The sequence below is a fragment of the Euprymna scolopes genome, chromosome 8 (genome assembly GCF_053919585.1).
Source record: "Euprymna scolopes isolate OS-2025 chromosome 8, ASM5391958v1, whole genome shotgun sequence".
Taxonomy (NCBI): domain Eukaryota; kingdom Metazoa; phylum Mollusca; class Cephalopoda; order Sepiida; family Sepiolidae; genus Euprymna; species Euprymna scolopes.
Genome location: NC_136489.1, coordinates 132,003,995 through 132,015,838, shown reverse-complemented (window position 1 = coordinate 132,015,838; position 11,844 = coordinate 132,003,995).

The window sequence follows — 11,844 nt, the reverse complement described above, 5'->3', positions numbered from 1 at the left end:
GGTGATACATTTCAATTTCTTCTCTCTCAGCGGAAGAGAAATCATTTACGACTAAGACAATTTTTTCTCCACGTTAAAATAACGACCCTGGTGTCTAATTCTGTCCCGTGAGGAGGCATTGTGAATAGGTACTATGTTTAATGTAACAAAGTTTTAATATTAAAAAAGTAACCGGAAAAAGTTATTTCTGATTTAATTACAAAATGCCCTGGAAGTGTTACTCCTGATTAATTATAAAATGCCCTGGAAAATGTCCGTTCTGATTATTTTTTTGTGTTTACTTGCCTCCCCACAAGGGCGGAATTGGACATGAAGTCGGTTAAAAATTATGGGGGAAACCAGCTCCCCAAAAGGGGCTCTCTGGTCAATAACAAAAATAAGAACTGTATCAGTAATGAAGGATTTCTCCTCCATTACATAGACCAAAAAATGGGGGGATTTAAGTCACTGGAATGCTGAAACTGATAGTACACTCAGACATTCATGTTGAAGCAATGGTTACCTAATCACTAACCGTGTTAATGTTTTTATGTATTACTTTCGAAAAACTGCTGAAACAGTTTATGATTTAAACATTACTTTATTTCAAGTATATTTTAAGCAGTGGGTTACGAGATATGAAGTCAGTCCAAGAAATTAGTCAAACCGTTTACGAGTTAAACATTACTTTATTTCATGTATATTTTTAACAGTGGGGTGGGGATATTAAATAAGTCCCGAAAATGGGTGAACCCCTTTATACATTACACATTGCTTTATTTAATGTATATTTTTAACATTGGGGTGGGAAATATGAAGTCGGTTCCGGAAATGGCTGTAACCATTCACGTCTTGAACATTACTTTATTTAATGTATATTTTTAACAGAAGGATGGGAGATAAGTCGGTCCTGGAAATGGCTGAAACAGTTTACTACTTAGACATTACATTATCTGATGTATATTTTAGCAGTGGGTTCGGGATATAAAGTCGATCCCGGAAATGGCTGAAACAGTTTACGATTTAGACATTACATTATTTTATGTATATTTTTAGCAATGGGTTTGGGATATAAAGTCGGTATCGGAAATGGCTGAAACAGTTTACCGTTTAGACATTACATTATTTCATGTATATTTTTAGCAGTGGGTTTGGGATATAAAGACAGTCCCGGAAATGGCTGAAACAGTTTACTATTTAGACATTACATTATTTCATGTATATTTTTAGCAGTGGGTTTGGGATATAAAGTCGGTCCCGGAAATGGCTGAAATAGTTTACGATTAAAACATTACTTTATTTAATGTATATCTTCAACAGTTGGGGGGAGGATATGAAATCAGTCCATGGATTGAATGAGATGTGCAAATATATACTATCAGAAAGCGTCGCCCAGTATTGATGAGATAGGTGGAAAACATATAGTAGCAAAATATTCAGCGTCGCCTGGGATCGAATGAGATAAGTGAACGATATATATTAGCAGAATATGCGGCGTCACCCGGGATTGGATAAGATAGGGGGAACATATATACTATGAGAAAACCCAGAACTTATTTATGTGTTTGTAATGAAATAATCAGCCCAGGCAATATATCGAAGTTATTATTTAAGTAAGGGGGAGCGACATAGTGGGTTAAAGTTATGAAAATTATTGTCGAAATTAGTAACATTCCAAGAATTATGAAAAATGATTAAATGTGAGTTACTTGATTGGTGTGTTTGTAATGATATAATAAGCCCAGACAATATATCAAATATATTATATAAGTAGGAGGGAGAGGCATAATGTGGGTTTTTAATTATAAAAATTATTGTCGAAATTAGTAACATATCCAGAATTATGAACAAAGATTAAATTCGAGTTAATAAAATAATGTGTTTATAATAAAATAATCAGCCCAGGAAATATATCAAAGTAATTATGTAAGTAAGAGAGGGCGATAAGGATGGTTTAAATTATGAAAAATAATTGTCAAAATTAGGAACATATCCAAGAATTATGAAAAATGAGATGTTATTTAATGCATTAGTGTGTTTGCAATGAAATAATCAGAACAGACAATATATCAAAGTTATTATTTTAGTAAGTGGGGCGATGATGTGAGTTAAAATGATTGTCGACATAAGTAACATATCAAAGAATTATGAAAAATGACGAAATGTGAGTTAATTGATTGGTGTGTTTGAAATGAAATAATCATCCCAGATAATATATCAAAGTTATTATGTTTGTAGTGGGTGGTTGATAATGTGGGTTAAAAATATTATAAATAATTGTCGAAATGTGTAACATATCAAAGAATTAAGAAAAATGATGAAGTGTGAGTTAATTCATAGTTATGTTTTTTATGAAATAATCAGACCAGAAAATATATCAAAGTATTTTTTAGTAAGAGAGAGCGACGAAAATGGTTTAAATTATAAAAAATATTGTCGAAATTAGTAAGATATCCAATAATTACGAAAAATGACGAAATGTGATTTAATTGATTGGTGTGATTATAATAAAATAATCAGCCTAGACAATATATCAAAGTTATTATATAAGTAAAGAGGAAGAAGATAAGGAGGGCTTAAATTATGAAAAATTATTGTCGAAATTAGTAACATATTCAAGAATTACCAAAATTAATGAAATATTAGTTAATTGATTGGTGTGTTTGTAAGGAAATAATCAGCCTAGACAATATATCAAAGTTATTATTTAATATAGAGGGAAGGGCGAAAATGTGGGTTAAAATTATGAAAAATTATTGTCGAAATAAGTAACGTGATTATTTCATGCATTAGTGTGTTTGTAATAAAATAATAAACCCAGATAATATTTCAAAGTTATTATTTTATTAAAAGAGGGCGATAATGTGGGTATAATTTATGGAAAATTATTGTCGAAATTAGTAACATACACAGGAATTATGAAAAATGATGAAATGGAGGTTAATTGATTAGTTTGTGTGTAATGAAATAATCAGCCCGGCAAATGTATCAAAGTTATTATTTTAGTAAGGTTGGGCTACAACGTTGGTTTAAATTATAAAAAAATATTGTCGAAATTAGTAAGATGTCCAATAATTACGAAAAATGATGAAATGTAAGTTGATTGATGTATGTGTTTGTAATGAAATAATCAGCCTAGAAAATATATCAAGCTTATTATTTTAGTAAGGTGTGCGATATGGTGAGTTTAAATGATGAAAAATTATTGTCAAAATTAGTACTCTATCCAAGAATTATTAAAAATAAAAATGAGGAAATGTGAATTAATTAATAGTTGTGTTTTTTTTATAAAATAATCAGCCGATACAATCTATCAAATTTATTATTTTAGTAAAGGGAGAGGCGATAATGTGGGTTGAAATTATGCAAAATTATTGTCGAACATAGTAACGTATTCAATAATTATGAAAAATGATAAAATGTGAGTCAATTGACCGGTGTGTTTGTAATGAAATAACAAGCCCATGAAATATATCAAAGTTATTATTTTAGTAATGGGGCAGTGCAATTTTAATAAAAAACTAGAATTGTGCCTTCATTCATGTTGAATAGAACGCTCACAGCATGTCCAGCAACAATATATTGCATAGGAAAAATGCTGCTGTGGAATTTCTACAGGTCCCGCTAGTTATTATTATTATTATTATTATTATTATTATTATTATTATTATTATTATTATTATTATTATTATTATTTTCATTATTATTATCGTTATTATTATTATCATTATTATCATATTAGTTATCATTAATATTATTATTATTATCATCATTATCATTATTATTATTAATATTATTATTATCATTATTATTAATATTATTATTAATAACAATAATACAGTGTGAGACAGAGCAGCTTACTTATTAATTAATAATGTATTATTATTATTATTGTTATTATTATTATTGTTATTATTATTGTTATTGTTATTATTATTGTTGTTATTATTATTAATATTGTTATTGTTATTATTATGATTATTATTATTATTATTGCTATTATTATTATTGTTATTATTATTATTGTTATTATTATTATTATTGTTATTATTATTATTATTGTTATTATTATTATTATTGTTATTATTATTATTATTATTGTTATTATTATTATTATTATTGTTATTATTATTATTATTATTATTATTATTATTATTGTTATTATTATTATCATTGTTATTATTGTTATTGTTATTATTATTATTATTGTTATTGTAATTATTATTATTATTTTTATTATTATTATTATTATTATTGTTATTATTATTATTATTATTGTTATTGTTATTATTATGATTGTTATTATTATTATTATTATTATTATTATTATTATTATTATTATTATTATTATTATTATTATTATTAGGAGTATCTGTGAAACTTCCGCGATGGACTTCAATTACTCTCCATGAATTATTTTGTTTCATTTCAATATTGTCTTTAAATACAAAATTAAGAATATCCGGAAACTGTTTTTCTTTTCAAATAAATATGTTCATTTCACGGACCAACGTTCAATAACATTTACAATTGAATTTGCATTATCGCACTAACCATTTGCTATTGACTTCTCGTTGGCAATGACATTTGGTCTTCACCAGAATTTGGCTGGCAATAAGTCTTCCCAAGGTTCCAGATTTATTTATTTATTTTACACTTTTTAGGGGCTATTTTATTTAATTTATTTTAAAAAAATTTAATCCTAGCCCTAACCTAACCCAAACATAATAATTCGCATGCTTAGTGTCGTCTGCCATTTTAGTATTTTTTTCACAGCTGTTTTAATGTAAACTATTTTAGCAATTTCTGGCCTGTACCCAAAATTTCAATCGTGTCTATATAACGATCCTGTTATGCATAAGCATCATTTGATATTCACACATTTACGTTTTTTTTTTGGTAAAATTCAATATTCATTATTTCTGTAAAAATATTCATTATTTCTGTAAAAATGTGTCTGTAAATAAACATATTTTTTAAAAAGTGCTTGTTAAGATAGAATTAACAGAGCATTTTTTATAATATGTTTTTGTAGCCAAAAATAATATTTTTTACTTCTTGTCATGCCAAAAAGTCGAGTTTATCCAAATATTACGAAAATTCATTCGGGTAGAATGTCACTTATAGTTGAAAGTAATGTTCACGAAAAATTGTGGAAAAAATTCAATTTTTCGTAGATGTTTTAACATAGACGGTAAGATTTCAAATACAAGGGACATAACTCAGTGGCTAAAATGTTCCTATTTACTTGCCTCACCACGAGAACAGTTAGACATAATGGCGGTTTTTAATGTCGGGAAATGTGGGGAAAATCCAGCTCCTCACAAAGGGGCACTCTCTCTCTCTCTCTCTCTCTCTCTCTCTCTCTCTATATATATATATATATATATATATATATATATATATATATATATATATATATATATATATATATATATATATATATATATAATAAATTGCCTCAGTCTAGAAGGATGAATTTCCTGCGAATTTCAGTGTTACGTGACCAGTAGTTTAAGATTTTACCTGTTAGATATTTACACACAAACGCACATACATGTATTATTTTATTTATATAGATTATTATTATTATTATTATTATATTATTATTATTATTATTATTATTATTATTATTATTATTATTATTATTATTATTATTATTATTATTATTAGGTATGATTTAAAGGTTGGGATTCTAAATCGTAAAACAGAGTGAAATTAAACGTTATCAAGGGAATAATAGAAGTTACCGACAAATGTAAGTAGTTTGAGATTGAGAACAAAATGCTCCCACTTCTGGGATCGGAAGTCACGTGTTTATACTATTATGAAAGGAAATGACAACGTGTAATACATATTTTCTTTCTTTTCTTGTGGGGTTGGTGAGCAGAGAAGCACCGATGGCGGTCGCTCGGTTACAAGCGAAGCCGATGCAACGAGGCCGAACGAATAGTCAACAGAAGGATACCATCCCTACGCAGCGCCACGTGATATATACAAAACAAACCCTTTGATCTGTCCTTTCTGTTGCAGTAATTCTGGTTCACCTAAAGATTACGGATACTGGTTTAAAATTTAAGTTCAGCTTTATTTGAACGGACAACTCGACCGCCCTTAAACATATTTCGATGAAAGATTTTCTTTATCTCTTTCCATATATAAGGTTAGTATGTATAGAATGATAAACATTTCTACATGCAAAATTATTTCATAAACTAATGAACAGACCATTACTAAGTATAGAGTACATATTATCAGCAATACATACATAGGCAAGTTATTAATTTTTCTTCTAAATTGAAACATTTAGGGGATACATATTATAAAATTAGGTATGTATATATAGTTATAGTTTCTACAAGAAACTAATATAATAAATTGATTATAAACGTTATAACATCTCTCTCTCTCTCTCTCTATATATATATATATATATATATGTATATATATATATATATATATATATATATATGACATTATGAGAGAACACCTAGTCATACCCTGTCAAAAGCCTTAGATATATCTAGAGCTACCGCTCTGCCCTCCCCCGCTTTGTCTAGTGAATGGTATATACGTTCAGAGATTACAGTTAGGATGTCTGCTGTGGAACGGGCTTGTCTAAATCCATATTGTTTGTCAGTCAGAAGTTTAGCATCTATAAGGTGATGGACTAGAACATGGTTAATTAAGGTCTCAAATATTTTTGCAAAAAGTGGGAGGAGGCTAATGGGGCGATAATTTGATGGGTCAGTCCTTTCGCCAGAATTCTTGAATACTGGTACAACAGAAGCAGTTTTCCAACAGCCCGGAAAGCAAGCTTCATTAAGGCATTTGTTGTAGAGTTTGGAGACAACTGGAGCTACTTCGACTGATCACTTTTTTAATAGCACAGTTGGGATAAGATCGGGTCCACATGCTTTTGAAGTGTCAAGGTTTTTTGTGATAGCATGCACCTGAGCAGGTGTGGTTTTCAGATCGTCCAGCGTGGCGTCTGTCCGCATAGGAAAGTCAGGTAGGGGGTCGTTGGAAGGGTCCAGTGTGGAGTTTGAGGCAAACTGACTGGCAAGCATGTTAGCCTTGTCGGTTGCTGAGGAGACAACCTCGTGATTGTTGGTTAGTGGGGGAATTGTTAATTGCCCATTATTTACTACACTGTTATAGATTTTCCAGAAGTCTCGAGTTCCTAGTTTTTGTGCTTCGATGCGCTTTTTAGTGGTTTCCGTAAATTCTCTCTTAGCTGTCGCTATTTCTTTCTTAACGTTATTTCTAGCTTCTATATACTTCAGTCTGTTTGAACTGGACTTATGTCGGTTAAACCTACGGTATGCATACTGCTTTTGAGCAGTGGCAGTTGTGCAAGTCGACGTAAACCATTGGGGAAAGTGGGGCTTACTATAAAATTTCCGCATGGGAACATGCGCTTCGATTGCAGTTTTGAACCAGTCAGTGGTCTCATTTGCACACTGTTCAGCAGGGAGAGAAAAATATTTCTCGATGGGGCATCTCTGATTAGTTCTCTGATGGCTTCCCAGTCAGCCTTTTTATAATATCTCGTTGTTTTGAGCACCGCCTCTTCAGTTTTGGCTCTAGAGTTTAGGGCGATTTCAACCATTATCACTGCATGATCAGCGTTCCCGAGTGGGCTGTGGGCCTTCGTTATTCAGTCATCGGGAACTGTGGTCAAAAACAGATCTAGAAGTGATGCGTGTTATTCTTCCTGGTCAGGGAAACGGGTTGGAAACGTAACAATTTATGATAGGGAGTGAGATATAGTGAAGCTATGAGTTGTGCTGACCGCTGCATCTGTGTAAGTAGAGAATCCAAGCCAATTTTTGTGGTGGACATTAAAGTCACCAAATACATGTATTTGTGCGCTAGTGTCGAGGGACAGTGCCGTGTCTATGCTGTCAGAGACGTTGTTTATTATGGTGCAGTCCTGATTCGAGGGAGAGCGGTAGAGAAAATAATAGTAACTAATATTGTGTTGCATGTTTAGTCTAAAGCACATAAAGGCTTGATCATCTGTTTCTAGGTTTGTTTCTCTAGTCAGGGGGAGGGTATTACGAATGTAAACTCCAAGTCCGTGCATGTGTCTGTCAGAGTCCTTACGACAGAGTGGGAGATATCCAGGCATGTTTAAGTGGTTAGATGGGATGGAGGAGTGTAGGTTAGTCTCACTTAGTGCTAAGATATCCGGGGTATTTGTTAAGAGAAATGCTTCAACATCAGCTAAATTAGTTCTAAGCCCACGGATATTTGTGAATGCAAGCCTCAAGGGAGGAGGCTAGTTGAATTTGTTTGACCCTAAGCCTGGTTTAAGCTTATTTTTAGATTGTACTGTCGTCATATTTTTTTTTTTTTAAAGAGTTTCGGTTTAGGTAAGGGGGAGCTAAACAAGAGGTTATGCAGAGCATCAGACATGCATCACAAGTAGACCATCAGCTGACCTTTCTCCAATTAGGATATATATATATATTTCACAGTCGGATTTCGGCGCGGTTTGCTTGATCTGTGTTGGTTAATAGAATTTCTTGTGTGCAGGGCGTTTGCTCAGTTGGTAGAGTGCTTGCCTTGCATGCAAGAGGCTCGGGTTTCGAATCCTGAGTTCGGATGTGTCTAACTGATGAGCCCAAATGAGGGCGAAACTCGAGTCTTGGACTTCCGGTTCTTTTACTGTCATGGCTCTTGTGAGCTGCGTCGTTGTTTGGCTGTGGAATTTATTATATATATATATATATATATATATATAATAAATTTATATATATATATATATATATATATATATATATATATATATATGTTGAATATGAAAAGTAGTGGCTCCACACATGCAAATATGTTTTCAGTGACCACCCTGAAATCACATCAAGAAAGTATCAGTCAAAAACATTACCCTTTTATATTAAAACCAATCTATAAGATTATATCATTGCCAAGAGTAAAAGGCGTAACCAGATAAAATAAGTGATCACATTATACAAATTGATGTGGGATCTCCCAATATAATTTTATATGCGTTTTTAGTTAGCATTAAAACATCCGGCTCTACTTTTAGAGGTTATTTAAGGAATACGGATTTTAGAAAAATAAGTCTTATAACAGTGCAAAAACTATTATTAACGTATTTTACATTTAAATTGATTCTTAACGTTTTTAACATTTAAGTTGAGATAAAATCATACATATATAAATATAAACGCAAATACACACACACACACATACATATATATACACGTCTAGTTTAATACGACATATTTTCTTTTTTTCTGAGCTATCATTGTAAAGTTATAATGAGCCGGACAATCTTTTCCTTTCAGCAGGCAAACTGTACGGAACAAAACCCAGTGATTTAATCGACCATATTCTTTTCTACTCTGTACATTATATACAAGTACTATTCAATATTTACATTCATCTGTAGAGATGATTAATCCCTTTCTTTCTTTATTAGACTAGTTGTGTTTAAAATAGATAATACACGTTTAAAGCATACCATTACATTTAAAATAGGTGATTAAACGTTTAAACTGAATAAAATTACTATGAGATGATTGATTAACGATTGAAATAAGTAGTAAATAAAATATCTATGAGATGGTTGATTTACGATTAAAAAAACGATTAAACAATTAAAAGAGATTTTCAGTTAACTATACTCATTTTACTCAGTTTAGAATATGTATGCGCTTTTTTTAAAAAAGATTCTTATGATGGCATTCAACGCTTAACTCACATTTAGTGATTAATTAGGAATCACATAGTTTAGAAAGTTATGTTTTGTATAAGTACAATGCATTATTTCCCTAGCAGGGTGGTCACTGAAACATATTTGCATATGTGTAGCCACTAGTTTTCATAGTAATTGTCTGTATTTGTTTTTTTGAGATGAGGTGTTTTCATTGATTGAGATTGTCGGACTGACTTCCTCATCTTGGTTGTTATCGTCACAAGGTTTCTGTCGTTTTTGCCCTCCGGCCTTCATCAGGTGTTTTGTATCGAACTGGGGAATCGTTTGTTAGGAGTCTCGAACCCAATCCTTTATTATTAATAATGCGGGGGTACCGTGTTCGGACTCCAGCTAGGCTCTGGGACATAGGTGCTGATTCTCTGTTTTGAATGTTACTTTTCACTGCCTTCGTTCAGGATTGAACTCAACACCTTTGGGTAACTGTAAACTTTGATACAGCGTCTAGGACAATTCTTAGTTGTTTTTTGTTAATGTTAAACCTATGTTGTTATTCAAGGTTTTCTCTCTCTATCAGAGGTGTCCAAATTGCATTCAGCTCTATGCTTGGTTTGCTCAGTCCGAACACGGTGCCCCCGCAATAATAATAAAGGGTTGGGTTCGAGACTCCTAACAAACGGTTTCCCATTTCGATACAAAACACCTGACGAAGGCTGGAGGGCAAAACGGCCGAAACGTTGTAACGATAACAACCAAGATGAGGAAGTCATTCCAACAATCTCAATCACTAGTTTTCATATTCAACATATTCATATTGCTCTGTCTAAACACTGAGCACTCTTTGATAGACACATTGTGTTTCTTTGTTTTTGTTTAAATAACTAAACAATGCTCCCAATATGGAAAACTTTATAAAGTTATTAAAAAATTGCAATAAACTTCCTATGACTACAAACATTGATAAATCTGTGTAATGACTATGACTATGACAGTAGCATATTATTTTCATTGTTTTTGACTCTCGAGTATATATTCAACACAGTTAGACAAAATTAATCAACCGAAAACCACATCACTCTATATAAAAACATATAAGATATCAATGGATATATACCTGAAAATCAAAACAAGGAAAAGAATATACTGTTGTCATAGCCCATAGCCCTAGTAATGACATACTGTAGTTTTTAATATATATATATATATATATATATATATATATATATATATATGTGTGTGTGTGTGTGTGTGTGTGTGTGTGTATATATGCATGTATGTATGTATATATATATATATATATATATATATATATATATATATATATATATATATATATGAATTCCATACTCGGTAAAATGGGATATATTGAAAAAATCCAATTCATATACCCCTAGATACAAACTCTGCAACCTTTGCACTTCAGAAGCTGTTGCAGTAATAACATACTCTAAAGCGGCAATAAACGCTAAAAATGAGCTAATTTCGTTTGATATATATATATATATATATATATATATATATATATATATATATATATAGAGAGAGAGAGAGAGAGAGAGAGAGAGAGAGAGAGAGAAAGGGAGAGAGAGAGATTGACGCACTGGTTTTCACCAAATGCATGAGACATTTATAGGTGACTATTTGAAACACACGCTGATATATGTAAAACCCAATCCCAGTGGCCTCACTGTTACTTGTTGCTTAAATCAATTTAATTGTTAACTGAAGTCATCGTCTATACTTGGTGAAAGTTTGCAATTCTTTTAAAGATACATCTCGTTTATTCTGTTTTATATGTCCATTAAACTCAATACAATAGCTTAGTTAGATTCATTCGTTTTTTTTTTTAATAATTAGTTATTGTGGATATATACAAGCGACTGGAGACTGCAAGTAAATTTGACATTTCTTTGAAACTTCCTCCTTCAGAGAAAACCAGTTTAACCCGCTTCGGTGCGGTACGGTTGTTATCGTCGAAAGCTGTGTACGACGGTACGTTTTTATTTTATCAATGCTTGGTGGAAATAGCAAAGTCAAAAATCTTTTCAATGAAAAGAGATTACTATACTATCTCCCATAGAATTAGAACCATGTATAGCAAATAACAATCACACAACCGAGAAATTGCATTGAATATTGACAATTCATAAAAAAATAAACAAACAAGTGAATATTTTTCA